The sequence below is a fragment of the Hyaena hyaena genome, unplaced genomic scaffold, assembly GCF_003009895.1.
Source record: "Hyaena hyaena isolate Hyena2069 unplaced genomic scaffold, ASM300989v1 scaffold_0, whole genome shotgun sequence".
NCBI classification, from domain to species: Eukaryota; Metazoa; Chordata; class Mammalia; order Carnivora; family Hyaenidae; genus Hyaena; species Hyaena hyaena.
The window spans coordinates 9,494,106-9,508,387 of NW_024080632.1; positions in this window are offsets into that span (position 1 = coordinate 9,494,106).

A 14,282-nucleotide genomic window follows, 5' to 3' on the forward strand; every position below is an offset into this window, starting at 1 on the left:
TATATACGGCGTCTCAGTAAGCCCCCACAAGAGGCATAAACGTCGTAGTGGACTCCACCCATCTCTCAGTCCTGAGTGTGGATTTGATAGTTACATGACAGCAAGGTTTGTCAATCTCCTGCGCTACTGGCATTTTAGGCTGGATAATTCTTTGTCGTTGAGGACTGTCCCATGTTGTACAATGTTTAGCAATTTCTGTGGCCTCTACCCACTAGACGCCAGTAGCATAGCCCACCTTATGACAACCAAAAATGTCTCCAGACATTGCCAAATGTCCCCTGGAAGGGCAAAACTTCCCTCCATCGAGACCCTCTTCCTCTGAGACAGAATGGTTTGAATCCTTAGGCAGCTGGAGACCAACATTCTTTTTATTCCCTCTTAGGGTCTGACTCAGTGGTGCTCAACCAATCCAGACATGATACTGTATATGCCCTACTATATGGGCAGAGATTTTTCAAGGGTAATTTGACTCCATCCATTTTTGCCTCCCGTGTTTACATAAGAACTTAACCTTTCCCTTAGATTTAACACCACTGGGTTCCTGAGGAGCCCAGCAGAGGTCACAAAGGGTCAGCACAGACTCTCTCTCTCATGTCCAGGCTTTTTCTACAACCCCAATGATGATAACTGTCTTTTTAAATTTTTATTTTAATGTTTATTTATTTTTGAGAATGAGAGAGAGAGAGAGAGTCTGGGGAAGGGGCAGAGAGAGAGGAGGGCAGAGGATCTGAAGTAGGTTCTGTGCTGACAGCAGAGAGTCCGATGCGGGGCTTGAACTCACAAACGGTGAGATCATGACCTGAGCCGAAGTCAGACACTCAACCAACTGAGCCCCCCAGATACCCCGGTACCTGCCATTTTTTAACGCTTTCCAACAAGTCAGGCCATCTTACTGCATCCTTGCCTGGACGCTGTGAGGTGGGTACTATTTCTGCCTCGCTTCAAGAGGAGATGCCGAGGCTCATACATGTTAAAAAAACTTGCCACAAGCCACACAGCTAGTAAATGGTGGGACCTCTTTGATGCCAAGCTGCATTGCTTTTCAATAGAAAATACGCACAGTGTACACTCGATAACTATTAGCGGCTGTTTATGAGCGGGAAACAAATCTGTCTAATTTGATCATGAGCAGTTATTCAAAATGATTTCCCTAAACCAAAGAGGACTGTTTCTACTGGCCAGTTCTCCCAACATCATGGCTAGCAAGGATGTGGATATTCAGGGTGTATATGCATACATACCCCAAATAGTGTTTCTCTTCCAAAACGCAAAACAGAAGCTACCCAAACACGCATTAACTAGCCGTCACAACAAAACAGATCATTTCACTCGGAGCTACAGAAAGACCAGAGTGTTGCCAGATCCTATAAAATAATCTCGATCACACTTGCCACATCACAGCGTCATTCCACTCTTACTACTGCGTCTCCCCACGTGGCTGGGTACTTTCTGAGGTCAGGGCCTGGTGTGGTCACCAGTCCCTGGTCCCACGCTACGTCTGTCGAGTTAGTGAATAATACATGAACGTGCCCTGTATCCTAACATGTATACACAATTGACCTCCATTCTCCCAGTAACTGTGAGCAGTATATGTTTTTGAGATCCTCTTCTTCATAGGAAGAGACGGCCACTGGGGGAGGGCAAGTGACTGGCCCAAGGTCACCACCCATTCCCCTCCCTAGTAGACTGTAGTTCCAGGCTTCATACTCAAGTATCAGGCTTTGAAGCCCATTTTCATGCTTTTTATCATAAGGACTTCCAAAGTAAAGGAGTGCTGGACTCAGGTGCTAGACTAGTCCTGATGTCTACCATTTCTGAACTGTCTTACTATTTAAAAAAATTTTTTTTAATGTTTTATTTATTTCTGAGAGAGAGAGAGAGAGGCAGTGTGAGCAGGGGAGGGTCAGAGAGAGAGGGAGACACAGAATCCGAAGCAGTCTCCAGGCTCTGAGCTAGCTGTCAGCACAGAGCCCGATGCGGGGCTCGAACCCACAAACCATGAGATAATGCCCTGAGCCGAAGTCGGACGCTTTAACCGACTGAGCCACCCAGACGCCCCAGAACTATCTTACTATTAAGCAAATGGAATAGAGGGAGATTTCAGCCTGCACACCTTTAATGTACATGCATTCAGTCACATATGCATGGGGAGACAGGGAGAACAATGGGATAAATATAGGCAATTCTTATAGTGGGCTATGATGTGTGTACCTGCCCAGGTGAGTGTGGATGGGGCCTGTGGATGTTCGTCCCTGGCCATTTCAGGAGTCATCAGTCTCTCTGCACGTGTGGCCCTTGACTGCCCTGAGCGGGAATCCAGTCTTTATAAATGTTTTCCAAGTGGTTCAGGGTCATCATTTTTCATATAGTCTGAGGAAATTGCTTCGTCTTGTTCTCAACCAAAGAATAATGTGGGATAAACTGGCTAGACAGAACGTACTGTATTGAGAAATAGTCTGTGGATGACCAGTGTGGCTATTTCCTAAGAGATTTTTTTGAGGGATATATGTGACTATCATCAAACATGCTGACATTTGATCCCAAGATATACTTGAGAATTACTGGAAAATCATCAAAACCAGCCCTTATGCAAGAGATCTATGAAGACATACGGGGCACCTGGGTGGCTCAGTTGGTTGAGCGCCAACTTTGGCTCAGGTCCGGATCTCACGGCTCATGGGTTCGAGCCCCACACCGGGCTCTGTGCTGGCAGCTTGGAGCCTGCTTCGGATTGTGTTCCCCTCACCCCCTGCTCCTCTCCCACTTGTGCTCTGTCTCTCTCTTTCTCAAAAATAAATAAACGTTAAAAGAAACAGACCTATGAAGACAGAAAATAAGAAAGACAACTTTGACTTTTTTCTTTTGAGAGTTAGGCATTATTCTATGCAGTTTGTGTAGACTAACTCATTTAATCATCTTAAACGTAACGATTTGGTAGATATGAGCATTATTATTCCCATTTCACAGGTGAAGAAGTGAGTACGGAGGGCTTCAATAAATTGCCCAAGGACGTAGCTAGGAAGTGAGAGACCAGAACTGGGAACGCAGGTAGACTGGGCTCTTGACACTAAACCACATTCTTATCTCCCCAACCAGGCAGTGATTCCCCAGGAGACTTGGACTAGAGTCCCTCATCTTTCCATCTCCTTCAGACCTGACCCTGTCCTGTAACCCCTGGAAATCCAGTGAAGACTTGTTTGGATGTGAATCAACCCCTCAGATCGTTGACAGTCCTTTAAGACTGGGGGAAAGGAAAACTACCTGGGAACTCAACATTTTGAGGTGATCTGTAGCTTGGTAAATACCAAAAAGAGTAGAAAGAGGGTGACAAAAAGAAATATAAATAGCCTCACCGTTATCTGCAGAGTACATTACAATGCAGAACGTGGCTGGTGGCTCTCTATAGAAAACACAACCTCTTTGCAATGTTTTGTTTGTGTTACTGTTTCTGTGAGTGTGAACGACTTACAAATAAAGACTCACTCAAATATTTTAGTGAGAATTCTACTAATTGGGCCAGGGGTTGAATGCGGGCCTAGATTTGTTCTAACTCTGAAAAATGCTTTGTGAAGCCGCAATCGCGTGTGGGAGGTAGCAGGGGAGAAAGGCTTAGCCTACTCAAGACGACTGTTTTCAAGCAAGTTGACAATCACTTTGCCAGGGTTCCTTTAATGAGCTAATTACAAAAGGCTCTCAGGTGTTCTGTGCAGCCAGTCCTGGAGAAGCTCTACTTAAGAAACACTGAATGAGTCATTAGCACCTGAAATACTATCAACGCTATAGACTCTTAGGAACTGAAAATGAAATGAATGTATCTGCCACTTCAGACGGATCTCCTGTAGCAGCCAGGACTTTTTCAGCTGCAAGCAACAGAAAACCAACCCACACTGGCCGAAACAGAAAGAAACGTTTGCCAGCATGAGGCAAGGCTGAATCCCCGTGTTTGAAGGATGTCAGCAGGAAACTGACTTTGTCCATTTCCTGGCTTTTCTTCCTTTGTGTCCCCTACATTTTCAACAGGCTTCCCGTATATGCCGGGGAAAGCTGTTCCTGGCTGTCTCATCTCTACCTTCTACCAGCCTGGCATCCCAGTGGAAAGAAAAGCACTTGTTCCTCAATAGTAAAGGTAAAAACCCCGGGTCTAAGATTCTTTGGCTCTGACTGGCCCAGCTTGGGTCATGTGTCCACCCTTGAGCCAATCCCAGCGGCCAGAACAGTGGAGCGCTTGAAAATCAGAATGGGTCACTGCCCACCCGTAGGCCCTTTTCAACAGCCAGGATTAAGGGGGAGGAGGGCATTTTCCCAGAGAAATATCCAGATTCTGATACCAGACTCGGGGTGCGGGTGGGGGTTCAGCGAGGGGTGAACGCCGGGCAGGCAAAACCAGTGAATGTCCTTGGATACTTCTCTCTAAATTATCTCCAACAAGCAAGGTGTTACCAAGCAGAGGAACTTCCTGTGGTTGACAAGCAAAATCTAGATATTTGCTTAGGATAGCTGAGGTTTCAAACACGGTCTGTATTGGCTACAACATTTTGGAAATATTTTCTGCAAACTACACTCACCCACGTGGCATGAAGTTTGGGGGGTTTTCTTTCTATCTTTCCTTTTTTTTTTTTTTTTTTTAATTCTTGGAAGAAGTCCTTAAGAAAAAGAGGAACAGAAATGCCACAGGATGATTCAAAACAGACAGCCGACTCTGAGAGCAGAGATGGCAAATTAGCACGCAGTTGACATTCCTTCTGTCCCAATGACATTTCTTATGTTGAATAATATTCTCAGGGTTCCTCTACTGCCTCGCCTTTTTTATGTTAATGACTTTGTTCCTAATTACAAAAGCAATACCTGCCTAATTCAGAAAGAATTGAATGCATCCAGAAAGCACCTCGAAGTGAGCATGCAAGTGTGCACGCAAGTGCTCCCACGCACCCCATCAGCCACCACTTTAATTACAAACACCTGTGTAATGAGAACCATTCCTTAGGTGTTATCTAGGTGCTATCTAGCCCCATTTCACAGATGACGAAGCTGAGGCTCATAAGTGTTGAAGCGGGGATTTGAACTCGTGTGTCTGACCTCAAAGCCCTTGCTCTTATCTACTCTATCATTTCTCCACTCTGTCCTGTTACCCAAAGATTTTCCAAATTGAGCTTACAAAAATAGCATATCGTTCATAATGTTTCATGACCTGCTTTTCCATATGCCATATTTTCTCACATCACTTAATACGTTCCTATGCAATATTTTTGGACTGCACTGAATCGATCCTTTGGATGTGCCATAATTTACTCAGCTAATCCCTGAATGTTGGACACTTAGGTTGCTTCTAATTTTTCAATATTATATCAACGTTGCAGTGAACCGCCTCGGGGGAACGTTTTCACATACACCTCTGACTGTGGCCTTCAGATAAGTTCCTAGAAGTGCCAGATCAAAGGGATTGTGTGTTGTTAATGTTTGCTACCCATTGCCGACTTGTTCTTCAGGAAGGCAAGCCCAGTGTACAAAACCACAGCAACACACGCAATTGTTTCCCCGCTCTGTGTCATTCTGCCTCTTCCTCAGAGGTTATGAGTCATTAGCTAATTGAGCCTCCCATCCCCTGCAAAGGAACACGGGGACCTTTTCAGAGTATAAATCATTTAATAGTATTTAAATGGTGTAATGCAAACGCAGTGGTAAAAATTTGTCAGTAACAATTTGCATCCCTATCGTTGTTACTGTCTGCATTAGGAGAGTTCATAACCTTTTTTCCCTGGTGCATGGGACTGAATCTGCAAGCTTGGCACAGGGCCCCAGCCAGTACCATGAAGATAAGTGGGCACAAGTCAAGAGTGATGTTTTGGCTTCAGTGAAGGACATTGTAAGGCTGACCTGCCATAATAATCCTTGCTTATGCCTTTAAGTGGCTATGTTGACATAGAGCCCGTCCCAGCCAACTTCCCTTCGTATGGAAGCCACCGATTTAGGGAGCCATGCTGTCAGCTGTTTTGTGTTCCAGGATGGGTCCTGAGTGGACCCGGGCCATGGCCTCTAATATAGTTGGGCTCAAAACACAAGAGAACCAGAATCTGACGTTGAAGAAATACCACAATTGAAGGCAAGCCAAGAGTAGTCCATTAGTGAGAAGTGGAGCCTTGGAGGGAAGATTCTAGCCAAGACCCTGCGGCTCCGTGTCAGGGACAGGCGTGCCATGTAGTAGGCGGGTGCTCAATACATATTCACTGTCGACTGAAGAATGACTTTGATCACAGGAGATCTACCATTTTCTACTCTGTTCAGCACCCCCTCCTCCTTCCCCTAGTAGGGGCGCCCCTATGCCTTCTGGAATTCCCATGGGAATTGTAATTCTAAAATGTTACTCTAGCGGGAGAAAGGCAGGTTCCCAAAGGAACGGGAAACAGAGGTCTACTGGGCGTGAACTGACACCATCTGCTTGATCCACCCGAACTGAGAGGTGAAGTGTAGACTCCTCAGTTCCTGGGGCCTCTACATGGTGTGACTCCAACATCCTTTTCCTGCTTCACACCCACACTCCTCTTTGGTTTATTTCCACACCCAGGACCTGCCCTGCACTTAGTCTTGTGCATGTTCCCTCCTCTGTATTCCTCCTTCCGTCTCTGCCACGGAAATCCTACAAGGCCATCCCGGATGCCGCCCCTTCTAAGAACCTTTTCCTGGGCTGTCGCCCTATTTTATTTTCTTCAAAGTACTGGTCAGGACCTAAGATCCCCTTACTTGTTGGTGTGCTTATGGTCGTGTGCCCCGCCATGAGGCTACTCAGGAGAGACCTTGTCCATCTTGTCTACAGCTGTGTCCTTGGATCTTGAGACAGAGCCTGGGACATGATAGGAACTCAAAGAACCTATCTTGACCCACCCAGCCTTTGGGTGTCACCCAAGCAAGACCAGTGAAAGATTTTTGTTTAGAAGTTGGACTCTCCAGGGTAGAGGGTGGACCCCTGCTGAGTCATCTGGTAGTCGTCTGTCATGAGTCCCTGTAGTCAAGAGCTGCAGGTCTGTTCTGGTCTACCCTCTTCCCAAGACCTGCGGGCTCATCTCTTCTTTAATTCCAGAGCCAGGCCACTACCTTCCGAAACATTATTTCTTTATCCAGGTGACTCTCTTTCTATTCCTGGTCATCACAGAACCCTAACCAAATACTGATCTTCACAACTAACATTCATTTGCTCATTTGCAGAGGAGGAAACTGAGGCCGGGACTTCCCCCATGTCCCAGGGCCGGCATCACTCATGGACTTTGGGAAGCTTTTCCTCATCTCCTGTTAAGCTCTGCTGATCAACGGCCAACTCAGAACTCAGATACAGTCCCCTTCACGTTGTTTTCTAACTTCCCAACCCATTCTCGGCAGCCTGACCTCCACTTGGTAATGAGGAAGGGACTATGATCTTCCAGAAGCAAAGGGCCAGGTGGGAAGTGTTGAGTATCATCTGGAAAGCCAGGGGCTGGGTTTGGTCCTGGGTGACTACAGGAGTAGCGCTACAGAAGTAGCGCTGAAGAAGGCACAAAACCAAGCCCCTCCTGGCTTCTACACCTATCACAGACCATCTGATCTTCTGGGTCCACATGCCCTTAGCCCCTCTCCAAGCTCCTGTCTAATACAGACAGGACTCAATATGGAACTTAAGACCTTGGGATGATTTCTTGACCTGCCATCTATATTCCTATCATTCATTCACTTACCAAATGTTTATTGCACACCTACTATGCATGGCCCTATTCTAGAAAATTGGGACATATCAGATCCCCGCCTTCATCAATTACAGTCTAGCAGGGGGAGATAAACAAGAAGTAGTAAATCATAGTAAGCAAATTACCTAGTGTGTTAAAAGGTTCTAAATGCTCTAGAACAAAAATTAGAGCCACGTAAAAGGGCTTAGGAGGAAGTGGAGGAGAAGGCTGCAGTTTTAAACAGGTCACTCAGGAATGGCTTCATGAGAACAGATTGGACAAGAGAGTGGGCCAGTCACATAGGCGCCTGGGGGAAGGGTGGTCAGGCAGAGGAGCCACCCAGGGCCAAGGCCCTTAAGGGTGGAGCTTTACAATCCAGCATATTTGGTTTCTGAATTCGAATTCTCTTACTCTCTGTCTGTGTGAGCGTGGGAGAATGAAGTACCCTCTCTGAGCCTCAGTTTCCTTATCTGGGCAGTCGGGACAAAAATGAGATAATACTCATAAAGCAGCCGGACAGAACAGAGCTGATACTGAGTAATAGCCGTTGTTCAAGACAGGCCCTTCCCAACCCCAGAAGTTGGGGCGATCGCTGCAGGAAAGCCCAAGGTAGCAGCAGGCAGTGGAGTGTAGTCATTGAGAACATGGGTTCCGGCTCTGGCATTTAGTAGCCCGGTGACCTTGGGCTAGTTTATGTAACCCCAGTCTCCTCTCTTTAAAGCTAGATAATAATAGCAACGACATCAGAGAGGCACTGTGAGGAATAAATGAGAGAATCCTGGAACGGGCTCAGGAGGTGGGCTTGGCTCCGAAGAAGCACTCAATGAATGGCAGCTATTTTTTTGGCTGAAACCATGGGGAGAGAGGCTTTCTTTTCTTGGTAGGATTGCTACGCTGGTAGAATGTGAGCTGGAAGCTGCCGGGGACCGTCTGCGGGAGGTCCTGCCTGCAAAGGAAGCCAACCCAAAGAAGGCAGAGCTGAGAGGTGGACAGAAAGGGACTCCTGATGGCTTTTTTTTTTTAAATGTAACTTTAAAGAATAATATTGAAAACTTATTACCAAGGGGTTACACCATACATGCATTGAGCTTATGCAAATCCAATGCTCTGCGCTCGCCTTGGGAAGGAGGAAGTGAGTGCAAGTCTCAGGAAGCAGTGTCGGGTGGGAGGTGTTAGCCGTCCATGCAGGTGAGGACAAATTTGTCCCTCCATGGCCTCCATAGCTGAGGGAGGCACAAAACCCAGTCCCACACTTCTCCCCCCTGCAGTGACTGTCCTGACTGCCCCAGTGTTTAGCACTGCGATGCCCTCTTTGAAATCTCCCCAAATCTCACCAACCTGCTCATGAACCTGTTTGGGAATAGGCATAACAAGAAAACACCACCATGCATTCTGCTCGGCTTTTAACGGAATTTTTTCCCCCTTGCACTAAAAGTCTAGTCATATGCCTAAGTGTGGGAGGTATTGTTTATTCATTCTATGGACAATTCTAGCTGTCCTTGGGATATGGAGGCCCTCGCTGGGACATCGGAGCCCCGCCCCCCACCCTCAGACCTCTGCCGCCTACAGGCTGCAATGGCGTGGCTCTCGATCCTGGCCTGCAGCCCACTGAGTGGGCCCATGGTTCCCACCCAAAGGCCACTCTTCCTCGGGTTCTTCCCAACAAGCAACACATCCATTCGTCGATTTCCAGCTTTACGCATGACTAAGTGCCACTTTCTAGGAAACTACTAAGTGAGTGACTACGGTTTACTAGTCATAACTAAAATTAGGATGTTACTAGGGTTTACCAAGAACTCAGTGCCGGGCTCTTCTTGGAAGCCTGGCTCCTGCTCCACATTTGCCAACAGTGTAAAACTCCTACTGCACAAATCAGACAGTGGAAGCTGGGGCTGGGGAGGCGGGAAGGGTCTGTGGCCTTGCCTAAGGGAGCCCAAGGTCAAAAAACTTGGAGAGCCACTGCTCCAAGATCTGGAAATTTGGAAATCTCCTCTCTGGGGGTGTTTTAGCTGACCCCCAACTCACACACAGGTTGATGGCCCTGATCTTTCCAGCTGCCCCGACGTCGACCCTGACTCCGCACATTTAAACCATGATGACTTACCCACACAACACACTTTAGACAGCAAGTATCCATACATAACATTAAAATTCCAGTTCTGACCTCCAAATGCCAAAGACCTCCTTCATACACTTAATGAATATTCATTACGACTCTAAAATATATCAGACATACACATACATACCGCATACGGTGGTGATCCATTTGCCACATTTCCTGTCTGCATTAAGCTTACAGTCTGGTATCAGAAAAAGACATCGCACAAGTAAACAGCAAAGCAATTACATAAATCTGGGGGCTTAAAAAACAAAAACAAGGTATGGAGGCAGAGAATAGCAGGGGAGGCCCTGTTTAAACACAGCCATCAGGGTTCTATGGGTGCAAGCAACAGAAAATGATGCTGGAAGTTGGTTGGAGAGGCGGCAGGTGGCTCACAGGAGCAATGGAAAAGATGGATGGTTTCCCCAGAAACCAGGGAAATTCTGGGGATCTAGGGACCAGGAAGGAGTGGAATGTCTTAAATGTTTCACATGCAGAAACTGCTGTGCTTCCCAGAAGGGGTATGTAGCTCCCCGTCGCTGACAGACTTGGACATGCGGCTTGTTTTAGCCAATGGAACGTCAGCAGATATGACTCATTTCACATGCCCGATCTGAACTAAAAGCTTGAAGAGAGACTGCTCAATTCAGTTCCGTCACTGGCTGTTTTCCATCAGCCATAAAGGCAACATGTCCCATAGTGGGGCTGCCCCTTTGGTCTGTGTCCCAGAGCAGAGCCGCAGCAGCTAAAATGTAATAGACGTGAAATAAATGTTTGTTGTTGGAAACCACTACACTTGGGGTTGTTTGTTACCGCAGCAAAGCTGACAAATACACTGAAAAGGATGCCATCACCCCCAAAAGTGGCATGGATGTTGGGCAGAGAAAATGAATGGACACTGACTATTGAAGGCATTACTAAGGAGATGACGAAAGAAAGCTGAAGCCTAAAGCCTGCAAGATATTCAGCCATGCAAAGAATCAGGTGAGGACTGTTCTGGGTCAGGAAACCACGTGGCCAAAGATATGAAGTAGAAAAGCACTTGGCATTTTTTAAAAAATGTTTATTTCTTTTGAGCGAGAGAGAGTGCTTGCGTACACCAGCGAGTGGGGAAGGGACAGAAGGAAAGAGAGAAAGAGAGAATCCCAAGCAGGCTTCGCACTGTCAGCATAGAGCCCAACGCAGGGCCTAAACTCAAGACCGTGAGATCATGGCCTGAGCCAAAATCCAGAGTCAGACACAACTGACTGAGCCACCCATGTGCCCCAAGTACTTGACATTTTTAAGACCCCGAAAGACAGTTGGCATGGCTGGAACATCCTCATTCTTTGTCCTGACTGTTTCCATTCTCCGTTTCCAATCCTTCAGCTTGGACTCATGTTTTTACTACCACTCTTACGTCCCTGGTTGTGCTAGCCCACCTCATATTCACCATCCCTGACCACACACCTCTCAAAGGACTCAGCTTGGGGTAAACCAGAGGTTGGGGTGTCCAGGTCTGAGCCCCCTAACCACCAGCCTTGAACCCAGTCTGAACCCCTCTGGAATCACAAGTGTAGGCATCAGACAGGGTGGGCTTTCTTCCCATCTCACTACCCAGGCTCGTTCTATGGGGCTCCAATTCAGCACCAGGGAAGGAGAAATCTCTCCACACATCTCCTAATTGGTGGCCACACACAGCTCGTTAAGCTTAATTAATGAGCATCTATCAATTCATTTCTGAGACCTTAGAGGAAAGTTGAATTCTACACGCAGTTTGGGGAAACAGATGGATGGGTGTGTATGCGTGTTTCTCAGCAATAGGTTATATTTCCGGTAGGCACCCATTGGACACTCGGTCTAAAACAGCCAAAATCTCAAGCTTATTCAACTGGATGATGTTATCTGTTCCTAAGTCCTATCAAATAGACCCACTTTAAGATACCTGCCTATACTCAGGTCCCATGTCGGAGAACCTGTGTCCATCCCAGCCGGGGAGTACCTCCCAGCAGCTTTCCATGCCTCAGTAGGCATCTCTGTTCTTTATGGATTCCCTGTCCTTAGTTTCTGAGAGAACTCCGTCTTTAGAATACATCCTGTCCTGTCTGTGGGACCTGAGCAAGACCCTGATCCTTACAACTCAGGATGTTCAGACTAAACCACCTACTCTCGACTTCGCCCATAGCAGAGACTATTGCATCATTATCTGGACATGTGTCGCCCGTCCACCCCAAGCTGATCCTTTGGGAGAAGGTTTGGTTTCTTTTCATCATGGGGTCAGGGCAAGCCTATCTACGTAGAGCGGAGCGGAGGAAGGACAGGGGCGTGGAGACGCGGAGGAAGCAGCCAATACTTCTGGAGTTCACAAGCGGGGCGGACCACAGAGCCAACTTCAGCCTTGCAAACTTGTTTTGTTTGGCCGGAACTAGGATTTTTAAAAACTGGCCCACAAATGCTTTCGGGGAGGAATGTACAGTTTTGTTTGTTTGTTTCACCGCAGTCCTCACCACTACCTAGTGTCATGCATCCAATGGCCTCATCCACTCGGTCACACATTATCTGTCTGGCTCCTGTGGCCCGTTGAGATGGCCATCGGCGCTTTATGTAAGCCGCCTGATTAGAAAGGGTTGGCAGGACTCTACATTCAGTTCAACACTGACCTCACACTCGAGATCTTTCTACCAGACTCCCACCTTATCAGTCTCTGCTCGTCATTTTAATGCACCGAACGTGCTCAAGATTTATGTGCCAACCCACATGGAGAATTAAAGGAGCATCTCATGTTCGTTTTGCACTTGATCGGAGATGGAGAACCAATACTCCTTACGAGCTGCTGAAGCCAGAGGAGGAAAATAACCTTGCAGGGGGGAGGTCTTTTGGAAAGCAGGGGGGATTGTCCCTGGGACCATTTCTTTGCCTCTGGAACCATCTGATTTCTCAGGGGAGGAAAAGCCAAAACCACTTTCTAAACTAGAAGAGGGGACGAAAAGAAAACCCACTTTGGGATGATGGGGAGGCCTGGTCCAAGGGCAGTGGGGAAGGCAGCGGGGGCGGCCAGCGTGCCCGGGCCTGGTAAGGGACACTCCGGCCGCATTCCCCAGCTCAGCCTGAACTTTCGACCCCCTTGTCTGCTCTAATTACTGGAACCGGCAGGATTAATTCCTCGACCTACTTTCCAGCCCTTTTTGCTGCCACAGAGCGATAAGGCCTCACTGGGTTTCGCTCTGCCATTTTAATGCGGCAGAACTCGCCGAGAAGTTACATGCAAACTTGCGTTTGAACCCAAGGAGCGGTTCATCTTTGAGCGGAAGAAAAGGGCTCAGGATAGCTCCTCGTCAGCTGATTCTAACAGCCGGGTTCTCTAAAGTGACTTCACAAAGAACAACCAAACCAAACACACGAGAAAACTCTCCTACTCTGGGGACAATCGGATGTAGCAATAAAAACAAGGTACCGTTTTCTGGCTACTGAGTTCGCATAAAATCTAAACTGCGAATACCAGGTGCTGGTGAGGTTATAAGAAACCTGTACGTTCACAAGTTGTTGGTTGGCACAGATCTTAGACGCGGCAACGTATATCAGGGGCCGTAAAAACACTACTGCCCAACTATCCGGTAATCTCATTCCTGGAAAGTTACCCAAAGGAAGTGTTTCAAAAGAAGGAAAAAGCTGTATACATAGAGGCCTTCCCTGCAGCCCCGTCACAGGGATGGCAAAGCGGCCTGTAGGCTGGCAAACCCAGGGTCCAGGTTCGACCGTTGGCCCTTTTTACGCGGCCAACAAGCTAAGAATTTTTTCCGTTTGTCTTGTTTTTTTATTTATTTTTATTTTTAAAAATTTTTATTTATTTTTTATTTATTTATTCTTTTTTATTTCTAGGAGAGAGAGAGAGAGAGAGCGTGAACAGGGGAGGGTCAGAGAGAGAGGGAGTCACAGACTGAAACAGGCTCCAGGCTCTGAGCCTCTGGCAATCAGCACAGAGCCCGACGCGGGGCTTGAACCCACGAACCGCGAGATCATGACCCAAGCGAAAGTCGGACGCTTAACCGACTAAGCCACCCAGGCGCCCCAGTCTTGTTTATTTTTTTTAAAGCCTTCTTAAAAGATTGTTAAAACAAACACACCAACAATGACCCTGTGACGTCTGCTGACCCCGGAGTGAGGGAAAACTGGATGGAGACCATAAAACAACTTGAGGAAACGTTTACAACACACTGAGCTTTGCAAAGCAGAAATGGAATGCTCGCTCTGACAGCACCTATGTGACTGCACGTCTCAGACATACAGACGGTGAGGAGGCAAAACACGGAAACCTACATTGGGTAGTACGTGGAAAGGATTTCTTTTTCTGAAAAGAAGCAGCCACGTGCTGGTGACTTGAGAGGTTTGGGGCACACGGGCTGTGTCTGATGACAGACTACTATGCAGCCTTAAAAATGACACCAGGGGCCTGCGTTCCGGGAGATGAAAGGATGTTCAGGAGATATTGTCAGGCAAAAAGGCACATCGCA